Source organism: Solanum lycopersicum, chromosome 10 (assembly GCF_036512215.1).
Source record: "Solanum lycopersicum chromosome 10, SLM_r2.1".
Lineage (NCBI taxonomy): Eukaryota > Viridiplantae > Streptophyta > Magnoliopsida > Solanales > Solanaceae > Solanum > Solanum lycopersicum.
In genome coordinates this window covers 15,617,469-15,638,816 of record NC_090809.1, presented here as the reverse complement: position 1 = coordinate 15,638,816, position 21,348 = coordinate 15,617,469, and positions in this window count along the sequence as shown.

The following is a 21,348-nucleotide window of genomic DNA, read 5'->3' as shown; positions in this document are numbered from 1 at the left end:
AAAAGTATGGATTTTATTACTGTCATTGAAGCATGTGGACTTTTAAACATTGGTTTTAGTGGTCATAAATTCACTTGGTCAAACAAGAGACGTATTAACCAAAGAATCTGGAAGAAGTTTGACAGGGCTATGGAAAATAATTCCTGGTTGGAAAAGACTCCTCAAACCACAACAAATCACTTGCCAACTACTGGGTCTGATCACTGTCCTCTTCATGTAGAAATGGTTTCCACATCTATTGATCACACCAAGTATTTTAGATTTCTCAATTGTTAAGGTGGACAACCCTCAATTCATTGAAACAGTAAAAACCTTATGGGAGAAGATAGTGGCAGGTACAGGTATGTGGAGATTTCACCAAAAAATTAAAAGGTTATCGAACAGTCTAAGTCGTTCGTTTAAGAATTGGTGATATTTTCCAAAAGATTAAAATGTATATGGAACAAGTACACAATGCTGAAGAAAACTACATCACTAACAAAAGTGACTCATATAGAATTATCCTCCATGAAAATAATGCAAAGTACATCAAGTTGGAAGACACTATTTTGAAACAAAAAACACATCTTGAATGGTCTAAGGAGGGTGATACTATTTCTAAATACTTCCATTCTATGATAAGGGGATGAAGAAGGAAATAATTTATTCATAAAGTTGTCAATGAAAATAGAGAATGGGTACAAGGTGATGACAACATTGATGAACTAGCTTGTGAATACTTCAAAGAAATCTGTAGTGGTGAAGAAAATCATATCAATGGGCATACTTTTGAATGTATTCCAAGGATGATTAGTCAAGACCAAAATATTCATCTTACAAATATTAAAAGTATGGGTGAGCTTAAAGAAGTGGTCTTTTCTATAAATCCTAATTCTGCAGCTAGCCCTGATGATATGAATGGGTATTTCATTCAAAAGTGTTGGCATATTATCAAGAATAATCAAATGGGGGTTATACCGGCCTTTTTTCAATGGACATATGATTTCTAAATACTTCTTCCATGCTTGCATTGTGCTTCTCTCTAAAGTGAACAATTCAAACAAGATTATTGAGTAAAGGACTGTATGTTTCAGTAACTTCACTAGCAAGATCATTTCTAAGCTAATGAGCAATATACTTAGTCCTATCCTCCCTGCCTTAATCTCTACTAACCAATCTGGGTTTGTTAAAGGTAGAAGTATTTCTGAGAACATCATGCTAGCTCAGGAAATCATTCACCAAATCAAGAAACCCAACATTCGTAGCAATGTCAGCATTAAACTAGAAATAGCAAAGCATATGACAGGGTTTCATGGTAATATATTTGCCTAGTTCTAAGAAAGATGGGGTTTGATAAGGTTTTTAGTAATATGGTGTGGAGAATCATGGCTAACAACTAGTACTCAATCATTGGTAATGGTAAGAGGTATGGTTTCCTGCGCTCAAGTAAAGGTCTCAAAGAAGGGGTGATCCTCTTTCCCCTGCCCTATTTATTTTAGGTGTAGAGGTACATTCAAGATCTCTAATCTGGCTTCACGACCATCCTGATTATCATGGTTTCTTTATGGAAATGATAGGGACTCAAGTATATCAGTTGAGTTTTGCTGATGAAATTATTTTATTCACATCTGGAAGATGCAAGATTCTATAACTCTTAATATCTAACTTAAAAGAGTATGAAGATACTTCTGGGCAACTCATCAAAGGGGACAAAAGACACTTTATGCTACACTCTAATGTTTTCAATAGCACTAGAGATAAAATTAAGATATTGAAAGGTTTAAAACAAAAGAAGGGTTCTACTAATTACCATGGTTGCCCTTTATTTATTGGCAGGACCAGGAATGTATATTTCCTTGATCTTGTTTACAATGTTTTTTGCAGAATTACCGGCTGGAAAACTAAATAATTAAGCTATGGAGGCAAAACTATTCTTACAAAACATGTTCTACAGACTCTCCCTATCCACCTTCTATCTGTAGTGACACCTCCATCCACAGTACTCAAGCAAATCAAAGGGCTTATAGCTTACTTTTTCTAGGGATGGAAGTGTGATAGAAAGAAGTATCACTAGGCTTCATGGAAAAATCTAAGCTACCCCTATGATGAAGGGGGGATAGGACTTCAAAACTTACAAGATATCTACAAATCCTTACAATTCAAACACTGGTGGATCTTCTGAACAAAACAAATATAGTGGGGAAATTTTTGAGGGAAAAAAATGGGATACTGGGGATTCATTGACTTGGAAACATATGATAATGAATAGATTGCATGTTGAGCAGCACATCCATTGGAAACTTCAAGCTGGAATTTTTTTTTTGTGGGATAGCTTGCTTGGCAGTGGGACACTGGTTAATCAGTCAACCAATAGCTAATGATTAACGATTCTAAAGTGGCTGAATTCTGGGAAGATAGGAAATGGAGTTGGAGCAAATTGATAGAATCAATTCTCCAACATTTTGGCTGTAAAGTTCTCTCCATAGCATCATCTTCCTTACAAAGCTGTTTGGAATCTCAATAACCATGACAACATTAGTTTTTCTTCAGCATGGGAGGAAATAAGGAACAAAAGAGCTAAGAATCAATTTAATTTAATAGTATAGCATAAGTACATTCTCTTTAAACGGTATTTTCTTTTATGGAGAACCGTAATGGGTAAACACCCTACAAATGAAAGATTGACTAATTTTTGCGTTGAGCCATGACATTGCGTTTGTTGTCTTGATAGAGCGGGTATGGACAACATAGAACAAACATTTAATTTAGGACATTTGAAGCCAAGATTTCAATTTTATTTGCAGGCAGTACAGGTCTAAATCTGGACCACTCTTCACTACAGCAGCTCCTACAACAATGGTGGACTATCAAGTCCAAAAATGCAGCCAACAAGCTGCTACTACAAGCTGCTCTAATTTTCATTTGCGGGAATCTGTGGAAGAACAGGAGTGCCTCCATATATGGAGGTAAAACAACTAACATCAACAGGGTGAAGTATGCAGTCTATAAAGACAACTTCGAAATGTTGAATAGTACATTTCTATATTCCCAATGGCCTGCAAAGTTGATTGATTTACTACAAAAGAGTGAAAGGTGCATCCATGACATTAAAGTGAGCATGGTAACATGGAATAAACCACCAGATCAATGGATTAAGATAAATGCAGAGGGAAGTGCACTCACCAACTCAGACTAACTTTGGGCAGCAGGTATTCTGAGGGACAAAAAAGGAAATCTTGTAATGGCCTTCACAACACCTCTTGGAGAAGGAACAAACAACTGAGCTGAAATTGAAGCTGCCATAGTTTATTTAACTTGGGCCCTTGAGCTTCGCTATAGGAACATTAAACTGGAACATGATTCTCAATTGGTGGTCCATTGGATCTTATAGAAAGTAGCCCCACAATGGAGTATCATCACTTAAATTGCAAGGTTTCAACATCATATAACTCAAGCCAACAATTTCGAATGCATTCATGTAGTTAGAGAAGCCAATTGTGTAGTACATGCATTGTCAAAACATAGTGAAAAAACTGCCACTCCTCAAGAAGCAAAGGCCTACAATCACCTTGACTTATTGGAGATTCCTAACTTTAGAAAGAAGAAGACAATGAAGATTTTTGAGCCTCCTTGAGATTAGTTCATCTTTTAAACTTAGCTATAATTCAAAATTATAGATTCTTTAAATATATTAGTTTTAGTCTTCATTTGATTATATAAAGTGAGAGTCTCCCGTATTTATGCTTCCTAGATACTATGTAAAGAGAGGAGTGCTCTCCTTAGGTTCTTAGTATTTTGGTTTCATCTTCTATCTTAATGGGAGGAGTTGACTTTCTTTTAGAAAGATGACTCTAAACCATCGTACCCCTCCTTGTATGTTTTTTTAGTTATTGATGATAAGGCTTGGGGGTGCTGCACAACCCCTACACCTCCAAGGGTAATTCAACAAAAAAAAAGGAAGCAAAAAATACCATAAACCGAGCATTAAACACTAAACCATAAAAATTACAACTCAAATATTAAATTCTAAACAAAAAAACATATAAAAAAACCCAAAACCTTACCCTAACCATAAACCATAAACAGGAGACCCTAAGCCCAAAATACCTAAGCACAAACATTAAATACTATGCCAAATATTTTAAACCTAAAATGCAAAACCCATAACAGTAAAACCTAAAAAAAACCTACCGCAGAAACCTAACCTTAAATAAATCCTTTCTCGAACCCTAAACCTAACCCAATCCTTAACCTTAACCCTAAATCATATACTATAAACCCTAAACCCAAAGACCAAATCCCAAAATAAAAAAGTCTCTAACATAAAACACTAAATCATAGATATTATGACTCAAATCCTTAACCCCATATTCTAAAAAAACAACCATTATCCTATCCCTAACCCATATATTATCCAAAACCCTAACCCTACCATAAACCCTAAAACCCAAGCCCAATGTAACAAAACCAAAACATTCAAAACTAAACCATTTATATTAAACCTCAAATCCTAAAACCTAAATGTAAAAACATAAAAAAAAATCCAAACCTAACCTTAACCCTAAACATAATCTTAATCCTATCCCAAAATCATAAACCCAAATTCCTAAGCATAAAATACAAAAACCCAATCATTAAATAGTAAATAATAAATTTTAAACCTGAAATGCTAAACCCTAAAACATAAAAAAAATACACCCTAAGCCTAATCTTAACCCTTAACCCTGATCCCTAAACCCTAAACACTAACTCCCAAAAAACCTAAGTGCAAAGTTAAAAAACCCACACATTAAATACTAAACCATTTATTTAAAACCTAAAATCCTAAAACACAAACCCTAAAACATAAAAAAACCTAAACACTAACTCTAACCCTACCCCAAACCCTAACCCCAACCTTTACCCTAACCCAAACCCTAAATCATTAACAAAAAGCCCCAAGCTCAAAATAAGAAAATTGAAACATTAAACACTAAACAATAGATTTTAAACGAAAAATCCTAGACCCTAAAATATAAAACCTAAAAATCATAACATGAACCACAAACCTACCATTAACCCTAAACCTAAACCCTAAACCCTAAACCCAAAGCCCAAAATACAAAAACGTAAGTCCAAAATACGAAAACCCAAACATTAAACACTAAATCATTAATTGATTTTAAACATAAAAATCCTAAACCACAAACACTAAAACCTAAAAAAAATAAACACCGACTCTAACCCAAACCTTAAATCTAACCCTAACCCTACATCATTAACCCGAAACACCAAGCCCAAAATGCAAAAACCAAAACATTAAACACGAAACCGTATATTTTAAACCAAATATCCTAAACCCCATAACCTAAAACCTAAAAAACCCAAAACCCTTACACTAATACTATTCTTAGCACAATCCCTAACCCTAACCCTAAACCTAAAGATAACCTTAAACCCTAAAAACTTATCAAAAAACAAAAAATACCGAAACAGTATGATTAAACACTAAATTATATATATTAAAACACAAATCCTTAATCTCACCCTAACACCTAAAAAAAACCTAATCCCTAACCCTAACACTAAACATATTATAAACCCTAAAATCCAAGCCCAAAATATCGAACCCTAAAATTAAACATTAAAAATTAAACATTAAACATCAAACCATACATATTACAACTCAAATCCTAAATCCTAAACCCAAAAGACTAAAAAAACCTAAAACTAACCCTTAACCATAAATCACAAACACTATGCCCAAAATACCAAAACCAAAACAAACCATTGATTCTAATCATAAAATACTAAATCCTTAACTAAACCCTTTAAAAAAATACACCATACCCTAAAAACTTAGTTTAAAAAAAAACTAAGTACAAAATACAAAAACTCAAACATTAAACACCAAACCATATATTTTAAACCAAAAATCCTAAACCTCAAAACCTAAAACCTACAAAAAATCTTATACCATAACCCTAACCCTATCCCTAACATCAACCCTAATCCTAACAATATCCTTAACCCTAAACATACACCCTAAATCCTAAACACAAAGCCCAAAACAATGAAACCCTAACATTGAACACTAAACCATATATATTAAAACCTAAATTCTTAACCCCAAACCCTAACACCTAAAAATATACTAAACACTAACAATCACCCTAAACCTACTATAAACCCAAAACCCAATCGCGATATACCGAACCTTAACATTAAAGATCAAACATTAAACCATATATATAACAACTCAAATCCTAAATCCTAAACCCAAAAGACTTAAAAACCCAATACCCTAACCCTATTGTTAACCATAACCCTAACCCTAAACGATAAAATAGAAACCCTATGACCAAAATGCCATAACCCAAACAAACCATTGGTTGTAAACATAAAATTTTAAACCCTTAACCATAAACCTAAAAAAACCTACAACCTAACCATAATCCCAACCCTAACCCTAACATGAAACCCTATACCCTAAAACCTAAGTTCAAAAAAATCAAGTACAAAATACGATAACCCAAACATGAAACACTAAACCATAGATTTTAAACCAAATATCCTAAAATCTAAAACCTAAAACCTAAAAAAACCAAAAATCCTATCCCTAAACCTATCCCCAACACAAACATTAACCTAACATTAAACCCTACACCCTAAAGCCATAGCCCAAAATATTAAAACCCTTATATTAAACATTAAATCATTGAAAATATAACTTAAATCCCTTATTTATTATATTTTAGAAATTTCATTTAGAACATATGCATATTATAGGGAAAATGAACTAACCTTAGTAAGTTGGTCCATTTGACCCATCATAGGTATGAAGGTAAGGTCAAGCCCTTATTCTTGTATAATTTTTTTTTGTGAAGGACAGGTGTTGCTCATCCCCTAACAAATCACAAGGGTGATTCTAATTTTAAAAAAGCCCAAAATACCATAACCCAAGCATGAAATACTAAACGATATATTTAAAAACCAGAAATCCGAAACACTAAAACCTAAAGCCTAAAAAAATCATATATCGTAACCCTATACCTAAAAAGAACCCTAACCCTAACCCTATCCATAACCCTCAACCTACACCCTAAAATCTAAACCCAAAGCCCAAAATACCAAAACCTATCATTAAACACTAATCATAGATATTACAACTCAAATCCTTAACCCAAAACCTTAAAACCTAAAAAACAACCAATACCCTAACCCTAACAAAAACCATAAAACCCATTCCCAAAATACGAAAACCAAAACATTAAACACTAAATCATTGATATTAAACCTCAAATCCTAAATCCTTACGTAAAAACCTATAAAAACTAAAACCCTAACCTAACCCTAACCAAAACCTTAACCTTAACCATAAACCTAATAATAAATCCTAACATTCAATACTATACCATATATGTTAACCCTTAACCGCTAAAAGCAGAACCATATAACAAAAAAACCCTATGTCAAAATACCAAAACCTAAACATTAAACACTAAACCATAAATTATAAACCTAAAATCCTAAACCACAATCCCTAAAACCTAAACCTTAACCCTATCAAAACCTTTACCCTAATCTTAGCCCTAACACTGACCCTACACCATTAACAAAAAAGCCCAAGCCTCTAATACCAAAACAAAAACATTAAGCACAAAACCATAGATTTCATAACACAAATCCTAAACCCCAAACCCTAAAAAAAATCCTTAACCATAACTATATCCCTAACACGAACCCGAACAATAACCCTATCCTTAATGTAACAACCTGTTTAGTCGTTTTGAGCAACAGACTTCAATTCTGGAAAAACTGGCAGAAGCGACGGACCGTCAAGGGCACGATGGACCGTCGCAGGGTCTCTTTCAAAACATTTAGAAAATATGAAATTGGGTACTTAAAATCGACTCTCTGAACTTCGTGAGGGAATGGCAGGACGGACCGTCACAGGCGTGACGGACCGTCACGGAGACTTCAGTGAAAATCCATTCTCTGAACGTTGCGACGACCTGCAGGACGGACCGTCACAGGAACGACGGCCCGTCACAGGATGCGCAAATCCCAGGCAAAGTCGAATTTCTGGTGAAGTTTTAAGGGACGTTTTTGGACTATTCTTTCCTTAATTATAGATTTCGTGGGGTTATATTAATAACTAAAATTCTTGAGGGGTTAAAAGAGGTAACCCTAAGTTAATTAGTGGGGTATTATTGCCATCTTTTATTCTTAATTATATACTTATTAGGGTAAAAGAAAGAGGGTTTGAATAAAGAAAATAGAAAGAACAAGAGAGAGAGAGAGAGAGAATCGAACGAGAAGGGAGAAACAAAGCTTTGAGAAAATTCTTGCTTGATTCAATTCTTCGGTGGAGGTAGGTTATGGTTTTCATGCTTTCATAGTAAACTCTTAATAGAGAATGATATGTATTGGTAGTATTGTAAAACCCTGCTATGTGCTTAATTTTATGCATGCATGAACGTGATTATATAATTGTGATTATATTAAGCATGATGAAGATGTTGAATCTCAAATCTTGATAAAAACCTAATCTCTTGTTAATGATGATGCCTTGATATAGAAAGAAGGCTTGATGAACTAAAGTAATGAGATTGATGATGCCTTGGTGAGAAAGAAGGCTTGATGAACTAAAGTAATGAGATTGATGATGACTTGGTGAGAAAGAAGGCTTGATGAATTGAAAGAAAGAGATTAGGGGATCGGGTGTCACGAACCGACACGTAAAATTAGGAGATCGGGTGTCACGAACCGACACGTAGAATTAGGGGATCGTGTGTCACGAACCGACACATAGATTTAGGGGATCGGGTGTCACAAACCGACACGTAGATTTAGGGGATCGGGTGTCACGAACCGACACGTAGATTTAGGGGATCGGGTGTCACGAACCGGCACGTAGATTTAGGGGATCGGAGTGTCACGTACCAACACAGGAGGATTAATGAATATGAGGGAGCGGAGTGTCACGTGCCGACACAAGAGAAATAAAGATAATGAATCTTGAAAGATGTTAATATACTCAATCTAAAGAACATAATTCCCAAATGAGTATGGTATTGAGGCTTGAGTCCTCATGTGTGAAATTGATGGTAATTGTTAATAATATAGTACTTGTTGTTGCTACATGTTGAGTATCATAGTTGAGTTTATGATATTACTTGGTATATACTGTTTTCTATTTTGAGTTGGCCGATGATATCTACTCAGTACCCGTGTTTTTTACTGACCCCTACTTTTATGTTTTTCTTCTTGTTATTTGTGGAGTGCAGCAAACGTGCCGTCATCTTCGACTCAACAGTAACTCAAGCCAGTCTTACTACATCGGAAATTCAAGGTGAGCTAATGCTTCTAGCTTGGACTGGATCTTCTTCTTCAAGTCTTGATGCCTTGAACTTCCGGCATGGACTAGCTTCTTATGTATTTTTAGCTTCTAGAATACTCTTAGTTTAGTAGTTTGATTATAGATGTTGTTGTGATGATGACTTCTAGATTTTGGGAATAATAATAGTTATTGATTTTATTAATGAGTTTAAGTCTTCCGCATTACATTATGTTGATATTACCTTGAAATATTAAGGTTTAGATTGGTTGGTTCGCTCACATAGGAGGGTAAGTGTGGGTGCCAGTCGCGGCCCGGATTTGGGTCGTGACACTTAACCTAACCCTTACACTACCATAAACCCTAAAACACAAGCTCAAAATACCAAGGCTCAAACATTAAACATTAAACTATAGATATTACAACTCAGATCCTAAATCCTAAACCTAAGAAAAAAACAAAAACAAAATCCTAACCCTAACCCTATTGCTAACCCTAACCCTATTGTTAACCCTAACCCTAACCTAAATCATAGACTAGAAACCCTATGCCAAAAATACCATAACCCAAACAAACCATTGATTCTTAACATAAAATGTTAAACTGTTAACATTAAACATTAAAAAACCTACAACCTAACACTAATCCTAAACCTAACCCTAAATCTAAACAATAAACCAGAAACCCTTAGCCTAAAATACCAAACACAAATATTAAATAATAAACAATAGATTTAGACCTAAAATGTTAAACCCTTAACCACAAACCTATAAAAAAACATTCACTCTATCCCTAATCTTAACCCTAACCCTAACATTAAACCCTAAACCCTATATTAAGAAAACCCAAATATAAAAAATAAAAACCCAAACATGAATTAATAAACCGTAGATTTTATATCAAAAATCCTAAACCTGAAAACCTAAATTCTAAAAAAAAAACGTATACCCTAACCCTAACCCTTTCCTTAACATGAACCCTAATGCTAACCCTATCCTTAACAAGAAACCTACACCCTAAAACCTAAACCTAAAGCCCAAAACACCGAAATCCTAACATTAAACACTAAACCATAGATATTAAAACTCAAAAAAATAAACCCTAATCCTAACCCCTAGAAATAACCTAAACCTAACCCTATCCCTAAATCTACCATAAACCCTAAAATTCAAGCACAAAATATCGACCCCTAACATTAAACATTGAACAAAGATATTACAAATCAAATCCTATATCCGAAACTAAAAAGGCAAAAAAAACAAAAAACCCTACCCTATTGTTAACCCTAACCCTAACCCTAAACGATTAAGTATAAACCATATGCCCAAAATACCATAACCCAAACAAACCATTGATTCTTAACATAAAATGTTAAACCGTCTACTATAATCCTAAAAAAAACCTAGAACCTAACCCTAATCTCAACCCTAACCCAAACATTAAATCCTAAACCTTAAACCCCAAGTTCATAAAAATATAAGTACAAAATATGATAGCTCAAATATTAGACACAAAACCATATATTTTAAACAAAATATTCTAAACCCTAAAACATAAAACCTAAAAAAAACTAAATCCTATCCCTAACCCTTTCTCCACCAAAACCGTAAACACTAAATCCTTAACCCTAAGCCCATAGCCCAAACTACAAAAACCCTAACATTAAACATTAAACCATTGATAATAAAATTCAAATCCCTTTTTTTTGTATTCTTAAAATTTTATTTATAATATATACATATTGTAAGGGTAAATGAACTAACATTAGTGAGTTGGTCCATTTAACCCATCTTAGGTATGAAGCTAAGGTCAAGCCCCTATTCTTGTGCAATTTTATTTTGTGAAACGAGAAGACGTGGGGGTGTCGCTCAGCCCCTAACCCATCACAAGGGTATAACTAACTTAAAAAAGCCCAAAATACCAAAACCTAAACATTATATACTAATCCATAGAATCTTAACAAGAAATCCTAAACCCGAAAGCCTAAAACCTAAAAAAAATCCTATACCTTAACCCTAAACCCTAAGTCAAAAAAAAACCGAAGTACAATATACGAAAACTCAAACATTAAACTCCAAAATATAGATATTAAACCAAATATCCTAAACCTAAAATTTTTAAAAAAACCTATACCCTAACCTTAATCCTATCACTGACAAGAACCCTAACCCTAACCCTATCCTTAACCCTAAACCTAAACCCTAAACCCTAAAATCAAAGACCAAAATACGAAAACCATAATATTAAAAAGTAATCATAGATATTACAACTCATATACTTAACCACAAACCGTAAAACCTAAAAGACAATCAAAACCCTAACATTAAGCCTATTTCTAACCCTGCATTAAACTGTAAATCCAAATCCAAAAGTACCAAAATCCAAACATAAAACACTAAACATTTGATATTATACTTCAAATCCTAAATCATAAATGCAAAAACCTATAATAACATAAACCCTATCTAGCCACTAACCGTGACGTTAACCCTAACGCTAATCCTAAACCTAAAATTCAATGCTAAACCATATATTTGAAACCTTAAATGCAAAACCCTATACCATAAAACCTAAAAAAACACCCTAACCCTATACCTTAAGACAAAAACAAACCTTATGTGCCAAATACAAAAATCTAAACATTAAACACTAAACCATAAATTTTAAACCACAAACCCTATATCCTAAAAAAACCTAAACCTTTAACTTAATCAAACCTTAACCCTAACAATAACCTTAAACCATTAACCCAAAACACCAAGACAAAAGTTCTGAATTGAAACATTAAACACTAAATCTAGATATTAAACAAAATATCCTAAACCCCAAAACCATAAAAAAACCTAAACCCTAACCATATCCTTAAGACGAACACAAACCATAAGCATGTCCTTAACCCTAACCCTAACCCTAACCCTACCTTAGACCCTACACCACAAGCTCAAAATACCAAGATCCAAAAAATAAACATTAAAAAATAGTTATTACAACTCAAATCAAAAATCCTAAACATAAAAACATAAAAAATCAAAACCCTAATCATATCCTTAAACCTAACCCTAGACCTAAACCATAAACCAGAAACCCTTAGCCCAAAATACAAAACGCAAACATTATATATTAAAACATAAATTTTTGATCAAAAAAGCTAAGTCCTTAACCGTAAACCTAAAAAAACTACAATCTAACCTTAATCCTAACCCTAACCATAAAATTATACCCTAAACCTTAAAACCTACGTTAAATAAAAATCAAGTACAAAATATGAAAACCAAAAAATTAAACACTAAACAATAGATTTTAAACAAAAAATCCTGAACCTCAAAAACTAAAACCTAAAAAAACCCTATACCCTAACCCTTACCTTATCCTTAAAATGAAACCTGATCCTAACCCTATCCTTAACCCTAAATCTTCACCTTAAGCCCTAAACCCAAATCCCAAAACACCGAAAACCTAACATTGAACACTAAACCATTTATATTAAACTTCAAATCCTACACCCCTAAAACAAACATAAACCCTAACCCTAACCCTAACCTTACCATAAACCCTAAAACCCAAGCATAAAATACTGAAACCTATTATTAAACATTAAACGTTAAACAATAGATATTACAAATAAAATCCTAAATCCTACACCCAAAAGACTAAAAAAACAAAAACCCTAACCCTAACCCTATTGTTAACCCTAACCCTAACCATAAACCATAAACTTGAAACAGTATGCCCAAAATATCAAAACCCAAACAAACCATTGGTTCTATACATAAAATATTAAACCCTTAACCATAAACCCTAAAAAAAACCTACAACCTTACCCTAATCATAATCCTAACCCTTACCCTAACCTTAAACTCTAAACCATAAACCCTAAGATAAAAAAGATCTATGTACAAAATACAATAACCGAAAAATTAAACACTAAACCATATATTTTAAACTAAATATCCTAAACACAAAAGCCTAAAACCTAAAAGAAACCTAAATCCTAACCCTATCCCAAACACAAACATTCTAACGACCTGTTTAGTCGTTTTGCGCTGCAGATTTTATTTTTGGAAAAACAGGCTGGGAAGATGGAACCCACGACGGACCGTCACGGGCACGACGGACCATCGAGGGTGTCTCGTTTCAAAACACTTAGAAATTCTGAAAAATGGGTACTGAAATCGACTCTCTGAACTTCGTAACGGAATGGCAGGGCGGACCCTCAAAGGCGTGACGGACCGTCACAGACTCTTCAGAGAATTGAGTCTCTGAACTCTGTGACGGAGCAGTAGGACGGACCGTCACAGGCACGACGGCTCGTCACATGCACGACGGCCCGTCACAGGCTGCGTAATCCCAGGTGAGGTTGGATTTCTTTAAATGTTTTAAGGGACGTTTTGGACTATTCTTGCAATAAATATAAATTTAGTGTGTTAATGTTAATAATTTAACTACTTGAGAGTTAAAAGAGATAACCTCGAATTAATTAATGGGTTAATTCACCATCTTTTATACTTAATTATATGCTAATTAGGGTAAAAGAAAGAGGGTTTGAATAAGAAAAAGAAAAGAACGGAAAGAGAGAGAGAGAGAGAGGGGATCGAACAAGAAAGAGGAGAAACGAGAAGAAGAACAAAGCTTTGGGAACTTGCTTGCTTGATTTCTAATCTTTGGTGGAGGTAGTTATTGTTTTTATACTATTCATAGTAAACACTTAATAGCGAATGATATGCATTGGGTAGTGTTGTAAAACCTTCTATATTCTTAATTATGTGTTTGCATGTTGTGATGATATAATTGTGATGAAATAAGCGTGATGAAACTATTGAACCCTAAATCTTGAAAAAGAAACCCTAATCTACTTTGTTAATGATGATTGCTTGGTATAAAAGAAGGCTTGATGAACGAAAGTAGTGAGATTAGGGGATCGGGTGCCACGTTCCGGTACCAAGATAGAATATGGATCGGGTGTCACGTTCCGTCACCAGGATAGAAAGAGGATCGGAGTGTTACGTTCCGATACCAGGATAGAATATAGATCGGGTGCCACGTTCCGGTACCAGGATAGAAGATGGATCGGGTGTCACGTTCCGATACCAAGATAGAATGAGGATCGGAGTGTCACGTTCCGACACGAGGATAGTATATTGATCGGGTGCCACGTTCCGGTACCAGGATAGAATATTGATCGGGTGCCACGTTCCGGTACCAGGATAGAATATGGATCGGGTGTCACGTTCCGACACAAGGATAGAATAAGGATCGGGTGCCACGTTCTGGTACAAGGATAGTATATGAGTATCAGAGTGTCACGTTCCGACACCAGGATAAAATATGGATCGAGTGCCACGTTCTGGTACAAGGATAGAATATGGATCAGGTGTCACGTTCCGTCACCAGGATAGAATGAGGATCAGAGTGTCACGTTCCGACAACAGGATAGTATATGGATCGGGTGCCAAGTTCCTGTACCAGGATAGAATATGAATCGGGTGTCACGTTCCGACACCAGGATAGAATGAGGATCGGAGTGTCACGTTCCGACACCAGGATAGTATATTGAGGAGCGGAGTGTCACGTACCGACAGGAGAGGAATAAAGATAATGACCAAGGGTTATGGTAAATGTAAATGACGCATGTTGAGTATTGTGGTTGATTTTATGATATTATCTGATATATACTGTTTTCTATTATGAGTAGGCCGATGATATCTACTCAGTACCTTTGTTTTATACTGACCCCCTACTTTTATGTTTTCTTCTTTGTTATTTGTGGAGTGCAGCAAACGTGCCATTGTATTCAACTCAACCGCAACTCTAGCCAGTCTTCATTACTCCAGATATCAGGGTGAGCTAATGCATCAAGCTTGGACTAGCTCTTCCTCTTCATGTCTTGATGCCTTGAACTTCCGGCATGGACTAGCTTTTATTTATTTTAGTTTGTTAGAATACTCTTTGTTTAGTAATTTGAAGTACATGTTCTTGTGATGATGACTTCCAGATTTTGGGGATAATAATAGTTGTTGAGTTTTTAGATGTTGATTAGATTTTCATTTATGAGTTTAAGTCTTCCGCATTATATTGTGTTATTATATTCGAAATGTTGGGTTTTGTATTGAATGGTTCGCTCACATTGGAGGGTAAGTGTGGGTGTCAGTCGCGGCCCGATTTGGGTCGTGACAAACTTGGTATCAGAGCATTAGGTTCATTGGTCTCATCACACAAGAACGAGTCTAGTAGAGTCTTAAGGAACGGTAGGGGGACGCCTTTACTTTTCATTGGGAGGCTATAAGACTTTAGGAAAAATTCCATTTATTTCTTTCTTTCGTGCTATTACTTGGGTCAAATTGGTATCTATGTGATACAAATTGGTATCTGACATCTTCACTCTACTCGCTGATGGTTAGAACTAGAGCAACAACCGCGCCAACACCAGCACCGGCGGAACAGTGTGCGTCTGAGCCAGCCACTGGGGCTGTAGCTAGAGGAGTAGCGACAAGAGGCCGTGGAAGATGTCGTGGGAGGACGTCCTCTAGGAGAAGAGGACAAGCACATAGCCCATCTTGTAGTAGGGCGGTGACTCCTCCACCGACTGAGGAAGTAGTAAGAGAAGGGGAGGATGGGGAGAATGAACAAGTGCAAAATGAGGAATTGCCACCCCAACCTACTCAGGAAATGATCAATCAGGTTCTTGCTTATCTTAGCGGGTTATCTGATCAAGGCCAGACACCTTCAGTGTTTTCTATACCAGCACCTCAGGCTCCGGAGGTACAACATGCGGCTACTATGGCTCCCCGCATGGATGCCTCATTGGGAATAGGCACGTTTCCTCATCTGATTATAGGGCCGATAATGATAAATGATCAGCATGAACTTTTTAGTAAGTTCTTGAAATTGAAACCTCCAGTCTTCAAGGGTGCTGAATCTGAGGATGTCTACGATTTTCTAGTTGACTGTCATGAGCTACTACACAAGATGGGTATAGTAGAACGGTTTGGTGTTGAGTTTGTGACTTATCAGTTTCAAGGGAACACCTAAAAGTGGTGGCGGTCACATGTTGAGTGTCAACAAACAGAGGCACCACCTATGACTTGGGCATCATTCTCTAGCTTGTTTATGGAGAAGTATATCCCCCGAACTCTGAGGGATAGGAAAAGAGATGAATTTTTGAGCCTAGAGAAAGGTAGGATGTCGGTTACTGCATATGAGGCTAAGTTTCGTGCATTATCTCAGCATGACACCCAACTTTGTTTCAGTCCACAAGAACGGATTCGCCGTTTTGTGAAGGGGTTGAGGTCAGAACTGCGGATTTCAGCCTTACAGGTAGCGGCTACGACAAAATCCTTTCAAGAGGTGGTAGACTTCGTGATAGAAGTGGAAGGAGTGAAGCCAGATGACTTCACCATGGCATCGACATCAAAAAGGGTTCGAAAGGGAGGTGAGTTTAATGGTTCTTACTCTAGAGGACAGGGTTCAGGAGGTTACTCAGTCCGACCAATTCAGTCTTCACTACAGACTGTAGTTGGGGGTCCGCCTCAGACCGGTCAAGACTTCTCTGAGAGACCTATGCTTTAATCCAGAGAGTGTAATGGATGTGGAGAAACTGGACACATTAAGAGGTATTGTCCAAAACAGATTTACAGACCTCCAAATGTTAGTGGTAGAGGTGGTTATGGAAGAGGCCGTCATTCTGGAGGACGCGGTGGTAGAGGTAATGGTGGTCACCAAAACGGTCGGGGTGATGGGCAAAATGGAGCCACTACATCACAACATGGTAGGGGCAACAGACAGACAGGTGAGAGGGCTCATTGTTACGCTTTCCCTGGGCAGTCAGAAGCGGAGACATCAGAATGCTGTCATCACAGGTAATCTTTCGGTTTGTCATTGCCTAGCTTTTGTATTGTTTGACTGGATCTACATTTTCATATGTATCTTCTGCATTTGCTAATAGTCTTGATTTACATTGTGAATTGCTTGACATGCCTATTCGTGTTTCTACTCCGGTGGGTGAGTCTGTGATAGTTGAAAAGGTGTATAGGTCTTGTCTTGTAACTTTTATGGGGAGCAATACTCATGTAGACTTGGTTATCTTAGAAATGGTTGACTTCGATGTAATTCTGGGTATGAATTGGCTTTCTTCAAATTTTGCAATATTGGATTGTAATGCTAAAACTGTGACGTTAGCCAAGCCTGGGACAGATCCGTTAGTGTGGGAGGGTGACTACACTTCCAATCCAGTTCGTATCATCTCCTTTCTTTGTGCCAAGAAAATGGTTAGTAAGGGTTGTTTAGCGTTCTTGGCACATCTGAGGGATGATACTACCCAAGTACCTCCAATTGAGTTGGTCTCGATAGTTTGTGAGTTTTTAGATGTGTTTCCCGTAGACCTTCCGTGTATGCCACCTTATAGAGATATTGACTTCTGCATCGATCTTGAACCGGGTACTCGCCCCATTTCTATACCCCTTTATAGAATGGCTCCCGTGGAGTTAAGAGAGTTAAAGGCACAACTTCAACAGTTGCTAAGCAAAGGCTTTATTAGACCAAGTGCATCTCCTTGGGGTGCTCCGGTATTATTTGTGAAGAAAAAGGATGGGAGTTTTAGGATGTGCATAGAATACAGACAGTTGAACAAGGTAACTATTAAGAACAAGTATCCAATTCCTCGCATTGATGACTTGTTCGATCAGTTACAAGGTGCTTGTGTCTTCTCTAAGATTGACTTGAGATCCGGTTATCATCAATTGAAGATACGGGCAACGGATGTGCCAAAGACTGCTTTTCAAACGAGGTATGGGCATTACGAATTTGTAGTATTGTCTTTAGGTCTTACGAATGCTCCTGCTGCTTTCATGAGCTTGATGAACGAAATTTATAAGCCATATCTGGATCTCTTTGTGATCGTATTTATTGATGATATATTGGTATACTCAAAGAGCGAGAAGGAACATAAAGAGCATTTGAGAATGGTATTGGAAATGTTGAGGGAGAAAAAGCTTTATGCCAAATTCTCCAAGTGTGAGTTTTGGCTAGATGCAGTGTCCTTCTTGGAGTACGTGGTGTCTAAGGAGGGTGTGATGGTAGATCCCTCTAAGATTGAAACAGTGAAGAATTAGGTAATACCTACTAATGTCTCAGAAATAAGGAGCTTTGTTGGTTTAGCTAGCTATTACCGTCGATTTGTCGAGGGATTCTCTTCCATTGCTTCCCAATTGACGAACTTGACTTAAAAGAATGTTCCATTTGTATGGTCGGACGAATGTGAGGAAAGCTTTCAGAAACTCAAGACTTTGTTGACTACTGCACAAATTCTCACCTTGCCCGTGGAAGGTAAGAATTTCATTGTCTATTGTGATGCATCCTATTCGGGTTTGGGTGCAGTGCTAATGCAAGAGAAGAATGTAATTGCTTACGCTTCGAGGCAATTAAAGGTGCATGAACGTAACTATCCGACCCATGATTTGGAACTGGCTGCAGTATTGTTTGCATTAAAGCAATGGAGACATTATTTATATGGAGTTAAGTGTGAAGTTTACACGGATCATTGTAGCCTACAGTATGTGTTTACTCAAAAATATTTGAATTTGAGATAAAGAAGATGGATGGAACTACTGAAGGACAATGATATCACTATCTTGTATCATCCGGGAAAGGCTAATGTTGTGGAAGACGCCTTAAGTAGAAAGGCAGGGAGAATGGGAAGTCTAGCTCACTTGCAAGTTTCTAGACGTCCATTGGCTAGAGAGGTTTAGACTCTGGATAACAACTTCATGAGGTTAGATGTAAATGAGAAGGGAGGATTGTTGGCTTGTGTGGAGGTGACATCTTCTTTTCTTGACCAGATTAAGGGAAAGCAGTTTGATGATGAGAAATTAAGCCGAATTCGGGATATGGTGTTACGAGGAGAGGATAAGGAAGCACAAATCGATGAGAAAGGTGTTTTGAGAATCAAGGGAAGGGTATGTGCACCCCGCGTTGATGATTTGATCAACACTATTTTGACAGAGGCTCATAGTTGAAGGTATTCTATACATCCTGGTGCAACCAAGATGTATCGTGACCTAAAGCAACACTTTTTGTGGAGTGGAATGAAGCGTGATATTGTTGATTTTATTGTTAAATGTCCAAACTGTCAGCAAGTAATGTATGAACACCAGAGGCCGGGAGGAACACTTTAGAGAATGCCCATTCCTGAATGGAAGTGGGAAAGGATTACAATGGACTTCCTGGTTGGTCTCCCAAAGACAATGGGTAAGTATGACTCTATTTGGGTGATTGTTGATAGGTTAACTAAGTCTGCTCATTTCATTCCGGTCAAGGTGACTTACAATGCAGAGAAGTTAGCCAAAATCTATGTGTTAGAAATTGTTCGGTTCCAAGGGGTTCCACTCTCCATCATATCAGATCGAGGTACGCAGTTTACTTCTATGTTTTGGAAAACATTGCATGCGGAATTCGGTACTAGGTTAGACCTTAGTACTGCGTTCCATCCTCAGACGGATGGTCAGTCTGAGCAAAGGGTTCAAGTGTTGGAGGATATGCTTCGTGCATGTGTGATAGAATTTGGTGGTCATTGGGATAACTTCTTGTCCTTAGCAGAGTTCTCCTACAACAATAGCTATCACTCAAGCATTGATATGGCCCCATTTGAGGCACTATATGGGAGAAGATGTAGGTCTCCCATTCGGTGGTTTGATGCATTTGAAGTTAGACTTTGGGGTACTGACCTTCTGAGGGAATCGTTAGATAATGTGAAATCTATTTAAGAAAATCTTCTAGCGGTGCAAAGTAGGCAAAAGGAATATGCGGATTGCAAGGTTAGAGACTTGGAGTTTATGGAGGGTGAACAAGTCTTACTGATGGTTTCACCCATGAAAGGGATGATGCATTTTGGTAAAAGGGGTAAATTAAGCCCAAGTTATATTGGTCCCTTTGAAGTACTTAAGCGAGTAGGGGAGGTGTCTTATGAGTTAGCCTTGCCTCCAAGGCTGTCCGGAGTGCATCCGGTATTTCATGTGTCTATGTTAAAAAGATACCATGTGGATGGAAATTACATTATCCGTTGGGATTCAGTTCTGCTTGATGAAAATTTGTCTTATGAGGAGGAGCCTGTTGCCATTTTAGATAGAGAAGTTCGCAAGCTGAGGTCAAGAGAGATTGCATCCATCAAAGATTAATGGAAGAGTCGACCCGTCGAAGAAGCCACTTGGGATAAAGAGGCTGATATGCGAGAAAGATACCCACACCTGTTTACAGATTCAGGTACTCCTTCTCGCCCTTAATTTCCTTCTTGCAATCGTTCAGGGACGAATGATGGGTAAATTGGCATCTATTGTAACGACCTGTTTAGTCGATTTGAGCAGCAGATTTTATTTCTGGAAAAACAAGCTGAGATGACGAAACCCACGACGGACCGTCATGGGCACGACGGACCATCGAGGGTGTCTCATTTCAAAACACTTAGAAATTCTGAAAAATGGGTACTGAAAACGACTCTCTGAACTTCGTAACGGAATGGAAGGACGGACCATCACAGGCGTGACGGACCGTCACAGACTCTTCAGAGAATTGAGTCTATGAACTCTGTGACGGAGCAGCAGGATGGACTGTGCAGGCACGACGGCCCGTCACAGGGTGCATAATCCCAGGCGAGGTAAGATTTCTTTAAATGTTTTAAGGGATTTTTTGGACTATTACTGCTATAATAATAAATTTAGTGGGTTAATGTTAATAATTTAACTACTTGAGGGTTAAAAGAGATAACCTCGAATTAATTAATGAGTTAATTCACCATCTTTTATACTTAATTATATGCTAATTAGGGTAAAAGAAAGAGGGTTTGAATAAGAAAAAGAAAAGAACAGAAAGAGAGAGAGAGAGGGGGGGGGGATCGAACGAGAGAGAGGAGAAACGAGAAGAAGTACAAAGCTTTGGGAACTTGCTTGCTTGATTTCTAATCTTCGGTGGAGGTAGGTTATGGTTTTTATACTATTCGTAGTAAACTCTTAATAGCGAATGATATGTATTGGGTAGTGTTGTAAACCCTTCTATATGCTTAA